We start from the raw sequence: 26,153 nt of genomic DNA on the forward strand, positions 1-26,153 counted from the left end.
GTTGTGTTAATATACCCTTGAATCGATGGGCTTCAGTAGACCTTATGTACAGTTACCCAAAGGTAATGGGTACAGTTTTGCAGGGGAAGAATTTTAGTTGACTGTGAGGGCTCTTCATTAATGGCACCACATATTTAATTGACCGCATGAAATACATTGTTTCTCCTGAACTTTTTAGTTGAAGGGTTTCAGTTTCTTTTAAACACTGTGTTTTTAAGTGGCTTGATTGGTGACTCCAAGAGTCATCATCACAGGCATCTGTCACTACTTCCATTATATCCAACCTACTGACCCAGAAAATCTGTGGATGACACAATTGATTTCTCTGTAAGATTCATTCAGCATTTATTTTATTTTTGACATCCACCTACAAGGTCCAACAAAAACTCAGTTCCTACATCTCTGTGTCAGAGAAATATAGCTCTTTATGACAGGTGTATATCTTGAGCTAAGGGGCTAAAACAAAGCATGAATGTTACTTAGAATGATTCACTGATATAATTAGATTTATTAAGATATATATGAGCTTTGAAGACTAAGCCATTAAGGACACGGTGTCAGTCTCATGAGACTCTTTGGAAATAACAACAACAGCAGCAGAAGCAAATAATAATAGTTATTAATAATAATAAAATGAAAAGTCTCTGAGTTACAGGACTTCTTACTGCACTATCAAACTTTCCTTGAGATCAAATCTTAACCTTTGCCCCATGTTCCTTTCTCTCCCTCCTTTTGGAGTCCCTTCTCCTTAGTCCCAGAAAGCATCTTGGTTTCCAACTAAGATATACAAATTGCATACTTTAAATAGGTTCTTGACAGTTATCTATTACTTTCCATCTATTATCTTCGTGCTACTTAATTATATAGAAAGGTTACATGATTTTTTTTCAAAGCATATAGATAATTAAGTGCCAGATTCAGAATTCAACCTCAATTGTTTATCTTATAAATAAATCGACATCTTCTTCCGTGCTCTAAAATCTAATGATCTGGCTTGATCATGCATCATCCTATAAATTTTGCTAAGAAATGAGCAATGGGAAGGAACATGGAGGTCTGTATAATATTGCAGTAGTGGTCTTTGCTTAGTGAATTCACTTATCTAAGCAGATTAAATTATTTCCCTTTTTATCTCGTCAGATGAGACTTTCAGCTTGCATTGAGTCTCAGGCCTAGTCAGGTCTACTTCCTACTTAAGACTTTTCATTTTTTACTAGTAATTTCAATGTTTCATTTTCATTTTTAGTAACTTAATGGTAATATGCAGGGACCACATTTTCTAGAAAAGTCTTTTTGGTTTGACATAGAACAATGTAAAGTGTTTTATTAATCATATATGACTGGACAGAAAGGTCTTCAAATGAATATCATTTGTCAATTTCTTCTGATTCCACTAAATACTGCTTCTCTCCACACAAAAAAATGAGTGAGTGAAATGATTTTGGAGAGGAAGCAGCATCAATTGGCTCTATCACAGATGAAACACTTCCAAGGATCTTGGGGCTGACTTTTACTAAAGTGCCACCATGAAAGATCTGAAGATCATTATTTACTAGAAATAAAGGAACAAGGCAGAAATCGATTACTACGACACTAGATTTATGTTTCCTTTGCTCTCTATATACATCTCTATTTGTCCTAACTTCACAGGGAAGATATTTAATACATAATGGAAGGAGTCTGTTGCTTTTGATTTATTTTTTGTTTATTATTTTTGGCATTCCATGAAGAAATTCTGGAAATCAATACTGTGGTGTGTGTGGGTGTGTGTGTGTGTGTGTGTGTGTGTGTGTGTGTGTATCTGAGTATTCTGGGCACAGTGCAGATTGAAAGGTTCAGGAAGGATAAGGAAACTTCTTCTACTTGCAGAGTTCTCTTGTAATAAGCAAATAATATAATGCACTCACACAAGGGAGCTACTTTTCTTTCTTTGTATGTTTTACGTGACATTATGAGCACAGATATAAAGGCTAATTTAGCCATAATCACAACAAGAAAATGCTTTGTAACATTTACATTTATAGACTATCTCCTTCTCTAGAGCTCATGAAGGGACTCTCACTAATCCTTGCTAACTCTCTCTTAACAAATTATTAGAAAATTAGGATATATCTTGGGTCTATGAAGGTACAAATACAGAAATGTTATGAAATTTTAAGTTTATTTTGGGTGAATAAAAGATTGGCTGGTAATGCATATAAGGTAGTATGGGCCTTGTCTTTAAATACTTTAAAATTAAGCATTTGGACTTGAAAAAGGCAGGTAGAGAGTCAATCAGCACTAATTCATCAAGACCATGTAAACAGGAAATTATATGTAAAGGAAGGGATGTATTTTCTGCCCCATGACCTTTGATAGCTGAATAGAAATCTAGGACAGAATAGTTGTAAAAAGAATAGAAATAAGACTGTTAGGTGTTATATAATGGTAAAAGAGAGTACACAGGTGGAGCTGGGACACTTTTAGAAACCTTTGAAAAACCCAATGAAAAAAATATATATGAACTGGATTGTTGCTTTTGAAATTACTGGAGTGACATGGTTGAAAGAGCACAGATTAAAGTCCCACCTGTATAGAGTGACTCCTGAGAAGTAGTTGGGTCAAGTATTGATACAAATTTTACAAATGAGAAAGCAAGTTCAGAGAAGCCATGTAACAGGATTATTGGAGACATGAAATACAGACTTGTGGTATTTGTAATCAGGAGCAGCAAGTACGTTCTTTTTGGATTTTTTGAATATTGGGTATAAAAGAACAAGTTCTTTAATGCAACTCAAATCCAGAACCTCCCATGTGGTAGCAGGTATGAGAAGTGAAAGAATTTTAGGCTCAGAGTGGCTGCTTACCAAATGGTTCTGACTTAACCTTGAGTTTTACCTTCTAATGGAGCTGACCTGACTTATAGAGCCGACTTGACCTTGTCATGGATTTTCTTGAATGGAACCTCTCTGCCTCCTCTGGGCCAAAAGCCCCAGTAAATTTGCTACCCAAGCTAACCAAGATGAGAATGTCTTGGTTTTAAAAATGAGGGTAATAACTAAATACTAAAGACAAAAGGAAAATAAAGAGAATTTAGAATGTTGGTGCTAAAAAGAAAGGGTTTTTATCCCATCATTCCTGACTTGTTCCCAAGTTGTAGATTTTGCTTCAATATATACTTTGTCTTCTAAGACAACTACCTCTAGTCATGGAGAGCATGTGCATCTTCACTTAAAAATTTCCTGACGTCTTGTTTTTCCAGCTACTAACTTATTTTTACCTGACAGGTCCCATTGTAATTTCCATACCCCAAGAACTGGTTCTTGGTAACACATTTTTTTTTCTTTCTCTTCCAAAGTCCAGAAAAAAAATTTCAAACTGACTCTTCCCCTGGAATTCTGGTTTCTTTTCTGGGAGACTTGCCTCACTCATGGTTGGTTATTAGGACTATGGTAATTGACCCTCTATCCTCAAAGTGTGATTATTCTATAACAATACACTGGACAATAAAGTTACCATAAACAATAACAGAAAAATACTCCCCCCCCCCAAGGTGCCAGTGTGCTAGATATAGAAGTCCAAAGAAAACCAGAAATATGTATTTGGAATTCAGGAAAAGAAATCACATATTTGGGGTCTTTCAACATATGAGTCAAAGTGATTGGCATGGTTAAGATTTCCCTAGGAGAGTAGGAGAGGCAGAAGACAAAATCTTAAGAAACAGGCATAGTAACGGTAAAGGGACTTACCGTTTTGGAAGACCAAAAAAGCAGTATTGCAGCAAGTAGCAGTGTTACAGAAAGCATGCACTAAATACATTGGGTCAGGCAAAGTCAGGATAAAAAATGTCCACTGGGTTGCCTCAGGAGTAACTGATAATCCTTGTATGAAACAATTTCCAAGGCTAAATAGTTGTAAGATTGCCTGGTTATTCTTAAAAGATGGCAGCTTTTTACACTTGTAACTTTCTTTACCAAAGTGACTCCTTTGAAGGTCAATCAACATTTTCAGCTAAGATATTCCTTATCTAACTTTTCCAACATTCCTCCAAAGTTAGTACACTTTTGGAGAGGGGTGGTGAAATCATGTTCTCTTTATTAAGAGTGAAGGGAAGGATTAGGTAAGGAAGGTTGTTATGCTTTATGTTGGGAACTAAAACAAAAACCTTCACTGAATTTTGAAAACCTTGCCTACCAAAATTGAAGAGGCTTGAGGAGCAAAAGTTTGGAATATGCATGTGGTACTCCATGGATGATTTATCAGTTTAGCCCCAACTGCTTCAGTAGGCATGCAATTCTCTGTATTTGGTCATTAGTCCCTCCCATAGCTTCCAGGTTTCTGGATAAACTGTTTGTTTCATTACCCATCAGTCCCTGAAGTTCCATACTAGTTCCATACCTAGAGATACTCTTCACATGTTGTATTTTTGTTATGAATATTATTTTAAAATGCTAGTCACAAAATACTGAGTATTTGTTCTGTGTTATACACTTGATAAGTACATTACATAGCTTATTTTATTTGACACTCACACAAACAAAAACAACCACCTCTGGGAAGTGTTATCCCATTTTATGCATCAGAAAACTGAGACTCCAGCTTACAGAGCCACTAGCAGAATAAAGGATCAGATCTGGGCATTTCTGGTGTCATGGATTCTTGCTCTTAAGGCATGTTTCTACTACTTCTTAGTTATTTGTATGATCAGCTGTTAATACATTATTCTCTACACTTTCGAGTTTTGGTGCTTGACTTGTGATTACCTTCAAATCTGGTGGAATCATAAATTCAGGCATAATAAGTAATTGCAATTTGTTCATAAACTGTGCATGCATCTCCATTAATCTTAATAAATAATTGAGTTGCTTATTAAACAATCTTAGATACCCTATTACTTTTGGAAATGTCAAGCTAAGAGTAATAGAACATTATATGATATATTAAAACATGCTGTAAGTCAAATTCCAATTTCAAAACATTCACATATTTTAAGGAACAAAATTACTAGTATTTTCCTCAGTAAATAGGAAATTCTAAATTCCTTCTATTGTTATTTATATTATAATGTATATGATTATCTTCAATAAAAATGTTTTTTTAAAGCTTCAATTTACTTATTTGAGGGAGAGTGAGAGAGAGAAAGCACAAGAGTAGGGAGGGCCAGAGGGAGAAGCACACTCCCCATTAAGCAGGGAGCCCAGCGTCTATCCTGGGATTCCAAGATCATATCCTGAGCCAAAGACAGATCCCTAACTGACTGAGCCACCCAGGTGCCCTCCAATAAAAAGATTAAAAACAAACAAGCAAACAAATACACTTTAATATACAATGAAATATATTGGTTGTACCCCTTACTCCATTTTTAGTACTAAAGTAGTTCAGTTGTATATATAATAAGATCCCATCATTTTCAAGTCTGTGATTTAGATTTTAAGTGAGAGAATTTAAAAGTTTTAGGGAAGAGTGGTAAGTTAAACAAATCCAAGTCATGAAAATGAAAAATTTTTGAGTTTAGTGACTTAAAAATGTGCCCCTCATGGTTTTGAGACATAAGGGTGTATTTGTTGGAAAAATAGGACGTCATAGGCCAAATGCCTAACTCATAGCTAAAGCCTCGGTAGGTAAAAGAAAGAAAGAAAGAAAGAAAGAAAGAAAGAAAGAAAGAAAGAAAGATCTCCTGAAGCAGAATGTTGACCAGGATCCTGCTAAATAAACAAACATACACGTGCAGACCTTCCACCATTTTCTGCATGGTGTTAAGGTCCATCTATTGGGAGTGCATTAGTTCTTCCTTGAATCATGCAATCATAGTGTTGAAATATTCATTAAAAGAGCCTTTTATATCTTAGTTACACATAATAAGAGACAAGTTGCCCTGCCTTTATAGAGAATCAATAGACATTGTCTTCTGAATAAAGATCACGGCCTTCCAGGACATAAAATTTTCGACATTGCATTCACTTTCTTCATATCATTCTTCATTAAATCCCTGCACCTCCAACTAAAATTATAGGTATTTCTCAGTCTACAGTACAATTACTCTCTTGAAAATCGCTATTCAGGTCGGTGGCATATCAGTAATAGGACTCTGATAAGAGCAGAACAGTTGGGTACTGAACCCTCCAAACCTCTGAAATTCACCAAAAGCAGACAAGTAGTAATGCCCAAGTTCCCTTGTAGAGTATGCTGATGGTTATCAGAGGGTTGAAATAAAAGCATTACACAGGGCCAATGTGTGGAGAGTTGCTCTTTTATTCTGGGAGGCTGGTACCCTGCTGCTTGTCAAGCTCCCAGTAGATGTGCACAAACTGGTCAGGTTGTCTGTTCTTTTCCAGTTGTAGGCATGATGTGGGGTGTTTTCAGGCCATACAAGCTCTGAAAACATTATAAATGGGCTCCAACATTTTTCAATAACACTTTATAGCTGATATATAGCTTTCTGGAAAAGACTAGGAATCCACTGAAGCCTAACAATGCTGTTCCCACAAACATTTGCTCCAGGACTGGGATCAATGTCATCAGTGAAATTTATGGGGTGGCATTCTCTGCAACCTTTCTGGATCCCATCCATTATAGTCTAATAAGGTTTTTAATGCCATAGGAAAAGGCTTTCATCCCTTCACTCCCTCTTTCTGTATAAATAAAAACAGCTGTTTCTTTATCCTAAATGTGGCTTCCTCAGAGAGAGGTCCCTAGTGTCTTCCTCAACCTACTTATTTGGGTTCTGGTAAATCTCTGGTTTCCCTCACTGGGTCTGTTTGCTCAAGTGAACTTAAAGGGCTCTTGAGATCTGTCTGAGGTAAAAACAAACAATAAAAACAAACAAATAAAAAACAAAACCAAAAAACCTGTGTGTAAAACATTCTATGTTTCCTACATGTTGAAAACCCATAAAATGGACATATGTGACTGAACAGCATAGCTGCAAAACATGTCTATGGAAACAATCCAAGGTTCTGTAGGAAAGGAGTAGACCGTGGTATGCTGGAAATGGATTTGCTCTTAGTTGTCAACCTCCTCAACAGGGAAGGGGGTGAGGGGCAGAACTGTGGGTCTTCAGACTTTTACTTCTTCTTCAGATCAATTCTAGTTCATCTTGATGTCCTCAAAGTTGACTTCAGTATGTACATAACTTATGACAGGCTGTCTCTTTGAGAGGTAGGTCTGTGGCTTACTCTTGGAGAGTAACTAGAGCCAACTTCCTCAAAAGAATACTCAATCATTAACAGAAAATAGCTTTTACTTCCATGATGCACACATATGCTGACACATATCCACATTTATATATGCATTTGTCCTTATACTTAATATCTACACACATACATGTGCACATATTTCCATGAATTTTAGGAAAGATGTTATATGAATGTTACATTTTAGTAATAATACATCATTATTTGTCATGCTTTTTCTCTGGATGAATAATGCTTTATTTTCCTAATGTGATAATTACAGCTTTAGTTCAGTAATGGGCTGAAGACAGAAGCCAGGTTTCCTTTTAAGACTTCAGTCACATGTTTGATACAAAAAAGAAGTCTTACACTAATATAAAACAGACTTCTGAGGTAAAGTCTGGTTAGAAAGAAAACCAAGATGGGAAGAAATGGGAAGCTTTCATTTTATCAAGGCACCTTACTATTCTTAAGTATCCTGAGCGACCTAGAGTCATTCTACCATGGTTCAGTCTTCTAATTTTACTACTAATAGTTTCAGTGTCAAATTTAAGACCATAAAGCGCTTATTAAATGACATCAGGGTGAAGACAGGTAAGCCAGCCTAAGTATCTGATTAGTTTCCTGGGGCTTCCATCACAAATTGCCACAGATTACATGGCTTAAAACAACAAAAATTCATTGTCTCTGGAGGACAGAGGAAAAAAATTGAGGTGTCATCAGGGCCACACTCTTCCTGAAGGCTCTATGGGAGAATATGCTCCATGCCTTTCTCTCAGCTTTGGTATTGCCCACAATCTTTGGTGTTGCTTGGCTTATAGACCCGTCATTCCAATCTCAGCCTCACTCTTTGTCTTTTTATGTTTTCTCCTCTTCTTTTAAGGACACCAGTCAGATTGAATTGAGGGCTCTTGCCATTCCAGTATAACCTCATCTTAATTAAATCTTCCAGAAATTATTTTTAAATAAGTTCACAATCTCAGGTTATAGGAAAGGCATAAATTTGGAGGATGATGCCACCTAACCCAGTACAGTACCTAGGAGGGTGTTATGGTCCTTCATTGAAACACTCCTTAATACATCAAGTTAATATATTAACTTGTTGCTATATAGAAGAAAATGGACAAGGTGAGTATTGGCAGGGAGAACAAAGATGGGGAAATAAAAAATGTCCAGAGCAGTGGAGTTCAATGCAGTAGCCACTAGCCCCCTGTGACTATTTAAATTTGAATGAATTAAAATGAAATAAAATTAAAAATTCAGTGTTTCAATACCACTTGATAGTCACATGTGCGTAATGGATAGTCTATTGGATAGTGCAGAAATAGAACATTTCCAACCTTGCACAAAGCCCTTTTAGACAGTGCTGGACTAGAACACATCAAGAGTAGAAGCTGTGATAGAGGTTCTCAGGAAAGGTAAAGATGAAAGAGAGTGAAGTGGAGTAATGTTGCAGCAGACAAGGGGAGAAAAAGGAAGCAGGAGGTGAAGGCAAATACTATTATTATATGTCACTATTTCATATTATTATAATATTATTATGGTGCTTTCCAGCACAGGCCAACTACAGGATGTGGCTCTCATCTCTTGACCCCTACATTTTGTCTTGGAGAGAGGAGGTACTCACTAAATAGTTTTTGAACCATTGAAGGAATAGATGAATACTTCAGCCAGGAAGGAATGTCATTCAGACTGGCAGTGTTGCTGACAGAAAGGTAGGATTTCCATGAAGGCTTCTAGGAGACAGTGCTGGGAGTATTAATGAATCGCCACACACTGACCTTCACTTAAAGCCAGAAGACACTTGCTTCTCATGCCTTACTCCTTTACCAACACCATCTGGACTCTGCCTCAAGTTATTGGGTTCCCCAGGAGCATAAACAGCTGCTTTCTTTCTCAAGGAAGCATGGAGTGGTATTGTATTACTTGCGCTCTTTGCACTTGTGCTGGTTCAGCAATTTCCCTGTCGACTGCCATTATAGTGCCCTCATACAAAGCCACCAGCTACTACTGTGCATGTCCAAAGCCCTGTGGCAAATCCCTTCCTGACAACTTTTCCTCTCCCTACAAGATGGGAAGAACAAATTGCAATTGGGTTTGAAAGGGATGGGTAAGGTACCTGGTCTCAGGGGCTTTGAGAGCCTCCTGTTGCCATGCCCACTGACTGGAGGGCTGACACAGCTCATTTCCCAGGGCTGGATTTACTGTGATCCCCTGTCACAGCTCTGTGATGAGGGAGGAGGAAAGGGAATTTTTATCAGTGCAATGAATCCTTGTCGTAGCTCCTTGAAGTGACCCTCCAAACACACACACACACACACACACACACACATGCATGCACATGCACACACACGTGCACACACACAGTCACATGTGTTGATCCATCCCTAACTATTGTCAGCAATATAGACAACAGCTTTTCAATATGTCCCAAAGAAAATTTGGAAGATCTCCCCATTAGTTCCCCTATTTATTTCTCTTAGCTCAGTTTTGATTGTTTTAGACACATAGAAGAAGGAATACTTCTATTCAATACCATGACAGAGGCATGTGATAGGATAAGCCAATGGGCATATTCTAAAATAAATAAATCCCTAGAATGTTGCCTTCTGAAAATGTTTTGGGCTGTACTTTTTAAATTATTTGAATCCAAGGGACTGCTATGGAATGATATGGTGGACACACTAAATAATGAGTAGCATTGCATATTTATCAAATAACCTATCTGAATTCCAAAAGGTAACATAAGACTTCTGATTTTCTCTTTTGGATAGTAAAACAAATTAAATCCAAAGCATTCCAAATTACATTGACTAAAAAGAGATTAATGGTTACCTGTTGTCAGAGGTAACAGAGGGGTTAGGATTGACTGCACAGGAGTAGCATGAAGGGTAAAGGAACTGTTCTGTGCCTTGGTTGTGGTAGTGTCTGCATGAGTATATATAGCTACCAAAAATCATCAAACTGTAATACTTAAAATATGAATGATTTTATTATAAGTTAATATCTTAATAAAAAGTTAATATTGATATTCAAAATTTGAATTGCAGTATCTAGGATGAGTTAAAAAATGAAGACTTTGGAAAACTGATTACCATAGAGGACATTTTAAAAACACCTATAAGTAGATAAGAGTTTTCCTTATGAAGTCTTGTTTAGGTAAATTCAATACCGTATATGGATGGCGGAATTATTAGTCTTTTCTAGGCACTCAGAAATATACTCCTCTTAGGTCCTTTGCAATTAGCTGGGACCTTATAACAGGTTCCCTCCAGGGAACTGATAGTAGAATTGACATGTTCACAGCAAAAAGTTCCTGCATGACCCTCTAGCTTTCTTTGTTTCTGCCTCAGCAATACAGGGAGCCACATGTCAAGATGGCAGTGTCACAAGAAGGTGGAGCTGCTCTCAGTCGGGGATAATCTGTGACTACTTAGCATGGAACCCCTGTGCCAAACTGCTTTAGACATGTACACAAGCAAAAACTGAACTTTTGTTGTGTTAAGCTACTGAGGTTGGGGGCTTATTTGTTACTACAGTATAACATAGCTTGAGCTAACTAATACAATATATTGCCATCGTTTCAAAACCCTCAGAGTTTAATGGCCATCAATCCATTGAAATGTTGCCTCACTGGAGAGTATGGATTTTGATAAACACACTATTCCAGTAGGCATGGTTGATAAAAGAGGAACTCAGGTGATGAATTTCTGCTTGGTAATTCACACTGGAGAAGAGAGAGACTGGGCAATAGAAACCTGAATGTTATGAATGAATTCTTATTATATTCTTACTATCTGGGTCCTCTGGGACATGGTGAGATTACCTACTGACAGCTTCATCAGAGACATAATTCACTTGAGAATCCTTGAATTCCAGATTAAAATATAAAACTAAGAGTGCTCCCTTAATAACACAGAATATAATACAGCTGAGAATTTATCTACTGACCTAGGATTCAAGTTGACACCTGATTGTTTATCCTTTCTTTTTTTTTTTTTTTTTTTGCACTCTGTGTGTTCTACAAATTGTACATTTACCACTACTTTGTTACCTTTTGCCATTTTACATTATATCTTTAATAGACAGGGTCCAGTTTCTTTTTTTAAAAAAATATTTTATTTATTTATTTGACATAGAGATATCGCAAGTAGGCAGAAAGGTAGGCAGAGAGAGAGAAAGCAGGGGAAGCAGGCTCCCTGCTGAGAGAGAGCCTGATGCGGGACTCGATCCCAGGACCCTGAGATCATGACCTGAGCTGAAGGCAGAGGCTTAACCCACTGAGCCACCCAGGTGCCCCAGGGTCCAGTTTCTTATTAAGAAAATGAATTCTTGGTTCTGTTGAATCAGCTCCTATTTACTCCAGAATTTCTGTGTCAACTAGTGAAATATCTTTCATGCTGTTAAAACCTACATTGCTGTCAGAAAATATTCATATGTTTTAAAATAATTTATTTTGAAAGAGGCACTGGACTTGGGGGGAATGTACTAAAGAACCAGTTTGGCAAATTACTCATAGTAGTAACTCTCAGTAGACCCAGTAAAAGAATATATTTATCAGAGGGCCATGGAGAAGTACGTAGTGGATTTCCCTGCAACAGAAGAATGGAAAAGGATAAAGACAGAGGCAATCAAGTAGAGAAAAATACTTTTCTAGTGAGAAGGTAAGTTTATAGGTTCATGATCATAAGGAAACACACTATGTGGCAGTAATCATTCTGTTTTTGTCTCACAAAGAGAAGCAGGACAGGATGGAGGAGAACTTTTTTTTTTTCTCTTTCCAAGAATCCCTTTTCTCTGTGAGTGAGACACTGAATACTATATGATTAAGAGACCCATGGCAATTAAGACTTCCTCTTGTTGAAAAGTTGAAGCCATTGTCTGGAACAGGAGAAAGAAAGCAGGAAGCAGTGCAGTTGTCTTCCCTGGACTTCCTTCCCCATGACAGGGACCCTGGACACTGCAGTATATGTGCATTTGTTTCTATATTCCTTCTGCTCATGCAGGATCTTGAAATAAGGGATTGAGATGCACTAGAGTTCATAGACTTCTGGGACTCTTGCTTTAACTCGTTCTTCTGGTGTTGCTCCCTATTCAAGAAGTCACCTTGTGCCAAGTCTCACTGAAACATATTTACTATAATCTCTGAGTTAGAGTTTCTCTCTTGGTGCTTTAAAATCATATTACTAATACTAAATACCATCTCAGAAAAACAAACTGTAAATACTTATAAATTAGGCTAAAGTTGTATGGATCTTAAGTACAGTATACTCTAGGGTGAGAGTGAATTGTGCTTTGGTTGGGAGAATAAGGAGTGTGGTCATTGTAGCATCTTCCTCAAAGTTGAATCAGAGGGTTTAAAAAAAAATTTTTTTTTAATTTATTTGGGAGGAAGAGAGAGTGAGAGAGAGAACAAGAGTAGGGAAGGGGGAGCAGCAGCGGGAGAGGGAGAAGCAGACACCTGGCTGAACAGGGAGCCAGATGTGGGGCTCGATTCTAGGACCTCAGGATCATGACCTGAGCCAAAGCCAGATGCTTAACCGACTGAGCCACCCAGGTGCCCCAGGAGTTTGTAATTTGTTAATGAATCTACAATTCGCAGGACAAAGAAAAAAATGAGAATATTATTAGGGCCTGTGTTGTGAAAAGTAGATAAAGATCTACAGTGCTTGACAGGTAGGAGTGGGAGGAGTGGGGGGGTGTGGGAGAGAGTATAAGAAGGCCTCCCTCCAGCACTATAAGAATACAGGCTGCAGAAAACAAAATCGAAAGCTAATTTTCAATATTTTATTGTAATTGGGAAAGAGATCCTGGAAAGCTTCAAGCTAGGAGAAAACAGGTTTGGGATAAATATAAACAATTAACCACCTAGGCTTGAAAAAAAAGAAATCAATGTGTTTAAAGTATACTGTCTTTACCATTTTAGTTAGGTACATTTAGCAAAAGTTATGGAGGGGTGTCTAGGTTTTCCCTGTTGAATTAATTAAACAGAGTGGCCATTAGACTGAGGTGGTTTTAATGCCTTAGCAGCCTATATAACCAAACCAAAACCAAAACCTCCAAATGCTTCAAAGCTAAGAAATTGAAACCTAAGAACAACCCATCACAAATGGCCAGTCATCCTTTCCCAAAGAATGCAGCTTCTTCAATCAAATAATTGCTTTGCTTTGCTTCCACTTCTTCCCTGTAAAAGTCTATTCCCAGCTCTTATTGGTGGAACACTCCTAACTAGTTCCCGTCTGGTGCTACCTGATTCAAACTGATTTTTGCTCAAATAAACTCTTCAATTTCTAAAAGAGCTTCAGTTTATATTCTAACAACATAGAGCCTCAGTTCCTTAGTCTGATTTTTCTAAGAAGTCTTAATTTGATCAGCTGAATTCTTCCAACAAGAGCTTCTCCTCACCTCTGTGTTGGGAGAGAGACACTCATTTTCCCTAAATCCATGGAGTGAAGTGAATATTTTGAGTTTAAGGATATTTTGGGAAGGCTTACTTGCATAGTTTTAGATCTCTCGTTTGGGATCAGAAAATTGTGAAACCTTCTTCGGTCTACTAGTTCTCAGGCAGTTTCTTACCCACTTGCAGCTTTTTACCTGTGGCCACAGGTTTTAATACACATTCTTTCCCTGTGACAAGCTGTTCCCACCCTTATTTCAGGTTGACCACAAAATGGGAGAAATCTTTTTCTCTCCTTGTCATACTTCACAGTAAGTATTGTAGACTTTTTCATTTTAGTGTTTGACTTTTAATTATGATGAAGAAATAGACAGACAAACAGGGGCAAAACACAGGATTATGAAAGCTTCTCAAGTCTTTGTAGTGCTTGTTCCTGGTCTGCAGTCCAACCCTTGATTTCTTTGCTGCAATTGCAGAAGCCTCTGGTGTGGGAAACTTCTGGATGGTCTTCTAAATCTGTTCATCTATGTGGAATGTCCATTGGAGCCCTGGCAAGCTGTGGGTTGGTACCACTGCAGAGCCACATTGGTCCTTTCCAGAACCTGCATCCCACTTTTCCCACCCATTCAGTTCCTGTGCTCTGCTCAGTGACAAAGGCTTTGTGGGGTTGGCTTCTAATGATGTCAGCCATTCTTGCAGCCCTTGTCAGTGCCTCCCTGCCCCTCTGGGGGATTCCCCTAGCTGAGAGCTGATGAAAGCCCTTGTTCTTTTGCATGCCTCTCCTACCTTTAGAAATTATTCTCCTATGTTTCAGATCATACTGCACTGGTCTGGAAAAATTTTTTACTAAGATTTCATAGCAACCTTTTCTTTTGCCTGACCACCTGGCCATCACCACAGCATTATTCATTGGCCAGGTAGTGTAAACCAAACATTGGGCTAGGCACTTTACATCAGCTAGAATGTCCTTTTGATTTTGCTTGCTGTAGATCCAGCTGCTCGTTGATAAGGTTGATGGTATTCTTAGTATAAACAGACTTGCCCCATCTTTTATTCCAAACAAACATGTGAGTATCATCTTTGGATTGCCTATGTGATCCTAAAGTCAGTTTTATGGCCTTTGCCCTTGCTTCATATTTTTTCATTTTCATAATGCTAGCAGCTTTGTCCCTTTCCTCACTCAAAGAGCTCGCACATTTTTTTAGACTTTCAATGAGTTTTGGTTCCTAATTCAAGTGAAACCAGTTCATATGGTCCTCAGAGAAATGCCCTGAACCCATTGAATGATTGGGCTCAGTGGTTCTCAAACTTCTTTGTGCATGGGAATAATATGGAGAGTTTTTGTTAAACTGAATGGGTAGAAGTCAGAGAGGGAGAAAAACCATGAGAAACTCTGGACTCCGGGAAACAAACTGAGAGTTCCAGAAGGGAGGGGCTGAGGGAATGGGAATGACTAGGTGATGGGTGTTAAGGAGGGCACATGTTGGGATGAGCACTGGGTGTTATACAAAACTAATGAAATTTTGGAGACTACAAAAAAAAAAAAAAAGGATGTAAACAAATGAATAACTAAATCCTACCCACACACAAAAAAAGTGCAGATCCTTGGGCTCCACCAGAGTTTTACTATTTTATTAAATATTATTAAATATTATTTATTTTATTATTAAATATATCTGGAGTTAAGCCCAAGAATTTTTTCACCATCATCCCATGTGATTTCCATGTAGGTGGTATGGGACTATATTCTTTTTTTTTTTTTAAGATTTTTTTAAAATTTATTTTCGGCATAACAGTATTCATTATTTTTTCACCACACCCAGTGCTCCATGCAGTCCATGTCCTCTATAATACCCACCACCTGGTACCCCAACCTCCACCTCCCGCCCCTTCAAACCCCTCATATTGTTTTTCAGAGTCCATAGTCTCTCATGGTTCACCTCCCCTTCCAATTTCCCCCAACTCCCTTCTCATCTCTAACTCCCCATGTCCTCCATACTATTTGTTTTGCTCCACAAATAAGTGAAATCATATGATAATTGACTCTCTCTGCTTGACTTATTTCACTCAGCATAATCTCTTCCAGTCCCGTCCATGTTGGTACAAAAGTTGGGTATTCATCTTTTCTGATGGAGGCATAACACTCCATATTGTATATGGACCACATGTTCCTTATCCATTCATCCGCTGAAGGGCATCTTGGTTCTTTCCACAGTTTGACGACCGTGGCCATTGCTGCTATAAACATTGGTGTACAGATGGCCCTTCTTTTCACTACATCTATATCTTTGGGGTAAATACCCAGAAGTGCAATTGCAGGGTCATTGCAGGGAAGCTCTATTTTTAATTTCTTGAGGAATCTCCACACTGTTCTCCAAAGAGGCTGCACCAACTTGCATTCCCACCAACAGTGGAAGAGGGTTCCCCTTTCTCCACATCCCCTCCAACACATGTTGCTTTTCCTTTCTTGCTAATTTTGGCCATTCTAACTGGTGTAAGGTGATATCTCAATGTGGTTTTAATTTGAATCTCCCTGAGGGCTAGTGATGATGAACATTTTTTCATGTGTCTGATAGCCATTTGTATGTCTTCATTGGAGAAGTGTCTGTCCATATCTTCTGCCCATTTTTTGATATGATTGTCTGTTTTGTGTGTGTTGAGTTTGAGGAGTTCTTTATAGATCCTGGATATCAACCTTTTGTCTGTACTGTCATTTGTAAATGTCTTCTCCCATTCCGTGGGTTGCCTCTTTGTTTTGTTGACTGTTTCCTTTGCTGTGCAGAAGCTTTTGATTTTGATGAAGTCCCAAAAGTTTATTTTCGCTTTTGTTTGCCTTTAGAGGCATATCTTGAAAGAGGTTGCTGTGGCTAATATCGAAGAGATTACTGCCTATGTTCTCTAGGATTCTGATGGATTCCTGTCTCACATTGAGGTCTTTTATCCATTTTGAGTTTATCTTTGTGTACGGTGTAAGAGAATGGTCGAGTTTCATTCTTCTACATATAGCTGTCCAGTTTTCCCAGCACCATTTATTGAAGAGACTGTCTTTTTTCCACTGTATATTTTTTCCTGTTTTGTCGAAGATTAATTGACCATAGAGTTGAGGGTCCATATCTGGGCTTTCTACTCTGTTCCACTGGTCTATGTGCCTGTTTTTATGCCAGTACCATGCTGTCTTGGTAAATAGCTTTTTTGTAATAAAGCTTGAAATCAGGTAACATGATGTCCCCAGTTTTATTTTTGTTTTTCAACATTTCCTTAGTGATTCGGGGTCTCTTCTGATTCTATACAAATTTTTGGATTATTTGCTCCAGCTCTTTGAAGAATACCGGTGGAATTTTGATCAGAATGGTATTAAAAGTATAGATTGCTCTAGGTAGTATAGACATTTTAACAATGTTTATTCTTCCGATTCAAGAGCATGGAATGGTCTTCCATCTTTTTGTGTTTTCTTCAATTTCTTTCATGAGTGTTCTGTAGTTCCTCGGGTACAGATCCTTTACCTCTTTGGTAGGGTTTATTCCCAGGTATCTTATGGTTCTTGGTGCTATAGTAAATGGAATGAATTCTCTAATTTCCCTTTCTGTATTTTCATTGTTAGTGTATAAGAAAGTCACTGATTTCTGTACATTGACTTTGTATCCTGCCACGTTGGTGAATTGCTGTATGAGTTCTAGTAGTTTGGAGGTGGAGTCTTTTGGGTTTTCCATATAAAGAATCATGTCATCTGCAAAAAGAGAGAGTTTGACTTCTTCGTTGCCAATTTGGATATCTTTTCTTTCTCTTTGTTGTCTGATTGCTGTTGCTAGGACTCCTAATACTATGTTGAATAAGAGTGGTGAAAGTGGGCACCCTTGTCTTGTTCCTGATCTCAATGGGAAGGCTACAAGCTTTTTCCCATTGAGGATGATATTTGCTGTGGGTTTTTCATAGATAGATTTGATGAAGTTCAGGAATGTTCCCTCTATCCCTATACTTTGAAGCGTTTTAATCAGTTACGGATGCTGGATTTTGTCAAATGCTTTTTCTGCATCAATTGAGAGGACCATGTGGTTCTTCTCTCTTCTCATATTAATTTGTTCTATCACATTGATTGATTTACGAATGTTGAACCATCCTTGTAGCCCAGGGATGAATCCCACCTGGTCATGGTAGATAATCTTTTTAATGTGCTGTTGGATCCTGTTTGCTAGGATCTAGTTGAGAATCTTAGCATCCATATTCATCAGTGATATTGGTCTGAAATTCTCCTTTTTGGTAGGGTCTTTGCCTGGTTTGGGGATCAGGGTTTTGCTGGCTTCATAGAAAGAGTCAGGAAGTTTTCCTTCTGCTTCAATTTTTTGAAACAGCTTCAGGAGAATAGGTGTTAGTTCTTTGAAAGTGTGGTAGAATTCCCCAGGGAATCCATCAGGTCCTGGGCTCTTGTTTTTTGGGAGGTTTTTGATCACTGCTTCAATCTTGTTACTAGATATCAGTCTATTCAGGTTGTCGATTTCTTTCTGGTTCAATTTTGGGAGTTTATAATTTTCCAGGAATGCATCCATTTCATCTAGGTTGCTAAGCTTATTGGCATAAAACTGTTGATAATAACTTCTGATGATTGTTTCTACTTCCTTGGTGTTAGTTTTGATCTCTCCCTTTTCGTTCATAATTTTATTAATTTATTAATTATGAACTTTTCTTTTGGATTAGTGTCACCAATGGTTTATTGATCTTATTGATTCTTTAAAAAAACCAGCTTCTAGTTTCATTGATACATTCTACTGTATCTCTGGTTTCTACCTCATTGAGCTCAGCTCTAATCTTGATTATTTCCCTTCTTATGTGTGGAGTTGGTTTGATTTGTTGTTGATTCTCCGGTTCTTTAAGGTGTAGAGACAGCTCCTGTGTTCTGGATTTTTCAATTTTTTTGAGGGGCTTGGATGGCTATGTATTTCCCCCTTAGGATCGCTGTATCCCATAGGTTTTGGACCGAAGTGTATTCATTCTCATTGGTTTCCATGAATTGTTTCAGTTCTTCTTTGATCTCCTTTGATCCAAGCATTCTTAAGCAAGGTGGTCTTTAGCTTCCAGGTGTTTGAGTTCCTTTGGAACTTTTCCTTGTGATTGAGCTCCAGTTTCAAAGCATTGTGATCTGAGAATATGCAGGGAATAATCTCAGTCTTTTGGTTTCAGTTGAGTCCTGATTTGTGACACAGTATGTGGTCTATTCTGGAGAAGGTTTCATGTGCACTTGAGAAGAATGAGTATTCTGTTGTTTTAGGGTGAAATGTTCTGTATATATCTATGAGGTCCATCTGGTCCAATGTGTCATTCAATGCTCTTGTTTCTTTATTGATTTTCTGTTTCGATGATCTGCCTATTTCTGAGAGAGGCATGTTAAGATCTCCTACTATTTGTGTATTCATATCAATATGACTCTTTATCTTGATTAACAGTTTTCTTATGTAATTGACTGCTCCCATATTGGGGGCATAGATATTTACAATTCTTAGATCATCTTGGTAGTTAGTCCCTTTAAGGATTATGTAGTGTCCTTCTGTATCTCTGACTACAGTCTTTAGTTTAAAATCTAATTTATCTGATATGAGAATAGTACGCTACCCTGGCCTTCTTTTGAGGCCCATTGGCATGAAAAATGCTTCTCCATCCCTTCACTTTCAATCTGGGTGTATATTTAGGTTCAAAATGGGTCTCTTGTAGACAACATATGGATGGGTCCTGTCATTTTATCCAATCTGCAACCCTGTGCCGTTATATGAGCGCATTTAGGCCATTCACATTGAAAGTGATTATTGATAGATACGTTTTTATTGACATCGTGTTACCTTTGAAGTTTTTCTTTCTGTAGATTGTCTCTATATTTCTGTTCAATGCTATTCTTAGGATTTTTCTTCTTTTATAGACCCCCCCTTAATATTTCCTGCAGTGTCGGCTTGGTGGTTGCATAGTCTTTTAAGCTTTGCCGGTCTTGGAAACTCTTTAACTCTCCATCCATTTTGAATGTCAGTCTTGCTGGATAAAGTATTCTTGGCTGCATGTTCTTTTCATTTAGTGCCCTGAATATATCTTGCCAGCCCTTTCTGGCTTGCCAGGTCTCTGTGGACAGGTCTGACGTTATTCTGGTGGGCTTTCCTCTGTATCAGCTTTCAAGAGATTATACCTACAATTATAATTCCTCAATTTGACTATCAGGTGTTGTGATTTTTTTTGGAATGTATAATCTTGGGTGGAGACCGTTCAGCCTCTAGTACATGAACGCTGGTTCCATTCACAAGATTGGGAAAATTTTCATGAAGAACTTGTTCCACTATATCCTCTAGACTTCTTTCTTTCTCCTCCCGTTCAGGGATTCCGATAATTCTGACATTGGAACATTTGTGGCATCATTTATTTCCCTGATTCTGTTTTCGTGGCTTCTAAGCTGTTTGTTCCAGGCTTCCTCCTGATCCTTTCTCTCTATATGTTTGTCCTCCAGATCACTAATTCTATCTCCTGTCTCAGTTACCCTAGCTTTGAGAGAATTTAGATTAGATTGGAACTCATTGAGAGCATTGTAAACCTCAGCCCTGGTAGCTTTAAGCTTTGCCCTTACATTGTGAACATCATCTCTCATCGCTTTCAGCTTGGCCCTAATCAATTCTGTCTGGTCATCCATGGTTTTCTCCAATCTAGCTATTGCCTGGATAATTGTTAGCCTGAATTCTCTTTCTGACATATTGTCTATGTTGATAGCTGTTAACTCTGTTGCAGAAGGTCCATCGTATTTTTCTTCTGTTGGGCATTCCTCCTCCTAGTCATTTTGGTGAGAGATGACTGAACAGATGTAGCTGGGTGTATTGACTGTGGTGCAGTCAAGGTGCACCCTGGAACACTTCTGAGCAATCAGGATTCCCCACTCAAACGAGAGACAAAAGAAAAGAAGAAGAAGAAAAAAAAGAGAGAGAGAGAGAGAGAGTAAAGAAAGGGAAGATGAAAGAGAAGGTTCAGCCCAAATGGGCCCCAAGGTAAGATTTATGAAGTAGACAAACAAAAACACTGATAAAAGTATATGACAAGAGAAAAATATATATATATGCAAATAAAGGAAGAACCTCATCAAAAAGAACCCCAAATGTAAGATTTATATACTATCAGGACAAACACAAAAACACAGAAACACTGGTGGAAGAAAAAGATGGGAGAGTGGTTATAAATTCTCAGTGTGGGCGAGGAAGTTTGTTTTGATTCTTCCTAGATGTATCTTGATATCTTTGTTAAAGGACTCAACTTTCCTAAGATAAAGGGGGATTAAAAATTGGTGTACCTATAAATTAAAGGCATCCAAATCAACAAAGAAGAAGTCAAATTATCACTCTTCACAGATGATATGATACTATACGTGGAAAACCCAAAAGACTCCACTCCAAAACTGCTAGAACTTAAACAGGAATTCAGTAAAGTGTCAGGATATAAAATCAATGCACAGAAATCAGTTGCATTTCTCTACACCAACAGCAAGACAGGAGAAAGAGATATTAAGGAGTCAATCCCATTTACAATTGCATCCAAAACCATAAGATACCTAGGAATAAACCTAACCAAAGAGACACAGAATCTATACTCAGAAAACTATAAAGTACTCATGAAAGAAATTGAGGAAGACACAAAGAAATGGAAAAATGTTCCATGCTCCTGGATTGGAAGAATAAATATTGTGAAAATGTCTATGCTACCTAAAGCAATCTACACATTTAATGCAATTCCTATCAAAGTATCATCCATCTTTTTCAAAGGAATGGAACAAATAATGCTAAAATTTATATGGAACCAGAAAAGACCTCGAATAGCCAAAGGGATATTGAAAAAGAAAGCCAACGTTGGTGGCATCACAATTCCGGACTTCAAGCTCTATTACAAAGCTGTCATCATCAAGACAGCATGGTACTGGCACAAAAACAGACACATAGATCAATGGAACAGAATACAGAGCCCAGAAATAGACCCTCAAATCTATGGTCAACTAATCTTCAACAAAGCAGGAAAGAATGTCCAATGGAAAAAAGACAGCCTCTTCAATAAATGGTGCTGGGAAAATTGGACAGCCACATGCAGAAAAATGAAATTGGATCATTTCCTTACACCACACACAAAAATAAACTCAAAATGGATGAAGGACTTCAATGTGCGAAAGGAAGCCATCAAAATCCTTGAGGAGAACACAGGCAGCAACCTCTTCGACCTCAGCCGCAGCAACATCTTCCTAGGAACAACGCCAAAGGCAAGGGAAGCAAGGGCAAAAATGAACTATTGGGATTTCATCAAGATCAAAAGCTTTTGCACAGCAAAGGAAACAGTTAACAAAATCAAAAGACAACTGACAGAATGGGAGAAGATATTTGCAAACGATATATCAGATAAAGGACTAGTGTCCAGAATCTATAAAGAACTTAGCAAACTCAACACCCAAAGAACAAATAATCCAATCAGGAAATGGGCAGAGGACATGAACAGACATTTCTGCAAAGAAGACATCCAGATGGCCAACAGACACATGAAGAAGTGCTCCATATCACTTGGCATCAGGGAAATACAAATCAAAACCACAATGAGATATCACCTCACACCAGTCAGAATGGCTAAAATCAACAAGTCAGGAAATGACAGATGCTGGCGAGGATGCGGAGAAAGGGGAACCCTCCTACACTGTTGGTGGGAATGCAAGCTGGTGCAGCCACTCTGGAAAACAGCATGGAGGTTCCTCAAAATGTTGAAAATAGAACTGCCCTATGACCCAGCAATTTCACTATTGGGTATTTACCCTAAAGATACAAACGTAGTGATCCAAAGGGGCACGTGCACCCGAATGTTTATAGCAGCAATGTCCACAATAGCCAAACTATGGAAAGAACCTAGATGTCCATCAACAGATCAAGAATATGTGGTATATATACACAATGGAATACTATGCAGCCATCAAAAGAAATGAAATCTTGCCATTTGCGACAACATGGATGGAACTAGAGCATATCATGCTTAGTGAAATAAGTCAAGCAGAGAAAGACAACTATCATATGATCTCCCTGATATGAGGAAGTGGTGATGCAACATGGAGGCTTAAGTGGGTAGGAGAAGAATCAATGAAACAAGATGGGATTGGGAGGGAGACAAACCATAAGTGACTCTTAATCTCACAAAACAAACTGAGGGTTGGTGGGGGGAGGGGGTTTGGGAGAAGGGCGTGGGATTATGGACATTGGGGAGGGTATGTGCTATGATGAGTGCTGTGAAGTGTGTAAACCTGGCGATTCACAGACCTGTACCCCTGGGGATAAAAATATATGTTTATAAAAAATAATAAATTAATTTTAAAAAATTGGTTTACCTATAGGGGTAGTATTGATTGGGGAAAGGGGATTACTTTGAAGTTTAACTCTATTTGAATATTAGAAAATAAAAATAAAAAGGAATAAACTAGACTAAACTAAACTAAAATTTAAAAAAAAGAAATTCAAAAAATAGAAATGCAAAAGAAAAACATAGGTGTATGTATCAAAAAGTTCAGGTTAGAAGGTAATTATGGAATTTGATGTACTGGACAGCTCACTGTGATGGTAAAGAGGTTAAAAAAATTATCTATATATATATAAAAAAAAATGAACCAGAATAGTGGGAACGAGTAAAAAATAAAAGTTTTCCTATGAAGTAGTGGTGGTTGTTCTCTTGTCGTCCTGTTTTTTTTTTCTTTCTTTCTTGTTTTTTTTTTTTTTGTGGGAGGGGCCTGCCACATGGGTTGTCAGTCAATGATGCTCCCTGAATTAAGTCCTCCTGCCCCCCTCAAGGGTGTGGGCTCTGAGGAAACTGGTTTTTTCAGGCTTTTGTTCTCTGGCAGTTTTTATGTTTGTTCACTTTTTTTTTTCTCTCACCTTGACCGCTTTTGATGGTTTTTGTAGTTTTAGAGCAAAACAAACTGCACCCTGACCTCCCTTTCAGAGAGAAGCCTCAGTCTGGCTGCAGAGCCCAGATAAGATCCCCCTTGGCCGCTGGCAGAGTAGATTCCAAGTCTCGGTCCCTGCGGACGCAGGATCTTTTGCTCGTACCCAAAGCCACGGAAGTGGTGGCTGTCTGGGCAGCTCCAGACTGCCAGAGCGGTTCCAAGCGGCAATCGCACACTGAGATTTTCCTGCTGGCCCGGGCTGGGAGTACCTGGTTTTTCTGGGTCTAAGAGCGCCCGGCTTGCACGCACCTCTTTCAGGGGAGGCTATGGGTCATGCGTGGTTCTCAGGCTCTGAGAAGGAGGCGCAGGTCCAAAAGCAACAGGCTGGGCCTTTGTGGACCTCTCTGGGGGGAGAGTTTGGTGCACACGTCTTAGGCTCTGAAATAATGTCACGTATCAAAAGGCACTGGCTGGGCCTTTGTACCTCTCTCAGGGGAGGATGAGGGGCATACACATCTCAGGCTCTATAGCTGGGCTTGTGCACTCTGCCATCAGGCGTGGCTCCCATCCACTCACAGGAGCGGGGCCCCACGTGTTCTCAGGTGTGCTGGAGGCTTAGGGACCAAGACCTGGTTTCTCTGCCGCACTCTCTCTGGCTCAGCGCCAGGGGAGGCTGTCCTGGGACCAGGGACTTAAGCCCTGTCCCTAGCCATCCCAATTCCCACAATTTCCCCCCCACGATCCTTTGCTCTTTTTGAGTGCTTTCAACCAGTCTCCAAGTTAATGCTGGTCCCCAGATGCAGAGCACTCTCGCTCGTATTGGGGGTATTACTTTCCAACCGGTCGCCTCTGGTGGCTACCTCCCCCTTTTGTTTATCTTCTGATATCAGTCCACCATTCCCATACTGCTTTACCTGCCCACTGGTGTCTCCTGCCCCTGTAGAGATCCAGATGTGTATAATTCTGATCTCAGGCTGATTTCATGGGTTATCGGAGTTCTTTGGTAGGTAATCAGCTCACTTTAGGGTACAGGTTGAAAAGGCACCTCCTCCTACTTCCCTGCCATCTTGTCCCCCCCGGGACTATATTCTTAGGAAATTAATTTGACTTTCTTGGTTCTGGTTCTTACTTCTCTCCACTACCTTGGGCTCTTTAATGATCACTGCTACTGGTGTCCGTATTCAGTTCTTTTAGACATTACATTTATACAAGCCCATGCAGACCTGTACAAACTACTCTAGGCATAATTTCCACCAAAAAATAAAAGATTTTTTCTTCTCCTTCTCGTAGATATTTTTTCCATTTTATTTTTTTTCTTTTCAGTGTTCCAAATTTTATTGTTTATGCACCATACCCAGTGCTCCATGCAATATGTGCCCTCCATAATACCCACCACCAGGCTCACTGCCCCCCCCCAAAACCCTCAGTTTGTTTCTCAGAGTCCACAGTCTCTCATGGTTTATCTCTTCCACTGATTTCTCCCAACTCACTTCTCCACTCCATCTCCTCATGTCCTGCATGTTATTCCTTATATTCCACAAGCAAATGAAACCATATGATAATTGACTCTCTCTGCTTGACTTATTTCACAGATTTTTTTAGTGCATACTCAAAAAAGTGAGTATGTGGAGTATCTGGAGATGAAATAAATTTTTAAAAAGATTTGCAAGGTACTATTCAAGTCAGCAAATATTTATTTATATTAAAATATTGAATGTGCACTCATTGAGATCATTTAACTGCATACATTATGTAATGTACAAACACAAAAAGTACAGAGAATAATACAAAACAGACACATACGAGTTCATACCTCTGTATTAATGTTTTACCACATTTAAAAAATCTTTAATGTCTATCTTTTTAAAAAAATTTTATTTATTTATTTGACACACAGAGAGAGATCAAGTAGGCAGAGCCACAGGCAGAGGGAGAAGCAGACTCTGCTGAGCAGGGAGCATGATGTGGGGTTCGATCCCAGGACCCTGAAATCTTGTCCTGAGCGAAAGATGGATACTTAACCGACTTAGCCATCCAGGCACCCCTGATGTCCATCTTTTAAATCTTTTACCATATATGTCTTATCTTAAAACAATAAAGAGTATTGCTTTCAGCACTTTTAATTTTTACATAAGTGGTATTTACAGTATGTATACCTTTGTAGATTTTTAAAAATCAACACTGTTTTTTTTTTAAGATTTTATTTATTTATTTGACAGAGAGAGATCACAAGTAGGCAGAGAGGCAGGCAGAGAGAGAGAGAGAGAGAGGAGGAAGCAGGCTCCCTGCTGAGCAGAGAGCCTGATGTGGGACTCAATCCCAGGACCCTGAGATCATGACCTGAGCCAAAGGCAGCGGTTTAACCCACTGAGCCACCCAGGCGCCCCTCAACACTGGTTTTGATATTCATATTGCTCCATGTAAGCCAAATTAAGTTATTTCAACTTCTTTATAGAGTTCTCTTTTATAGATCACAACTTATCTTTACCTTACTGATGATTGTTAGGAACTTTTTTTTTTTAAGCTAAAATGTTGAATCACATAGTTGTGTTAGAATTTCCTTAGATTATAGCAACTTGATGTGACACTGCTGTATTATAAGACCTGTGCATTTGTAATTTTAAAAAATAGTACATTTAAAATTTAGAGCCAAAGGTAATAATTAAACTAAACTTTTGTTATATTTTAT

The sequence above is a fragment of the Mustela nigripes genome, chromosome 1 (assembly GCF_022355385.1).
Source record: "Mustela nigripes isolate SB6536 chromosome 1, MUSNIG.SB6536, whole genome shotgun sequence".
Lineage (NCBI taxonomy): Eukaryota > Metazoa > Chordata > Mammalia > Carnivora > Mustelidae > Mustela > Mustela nigripes.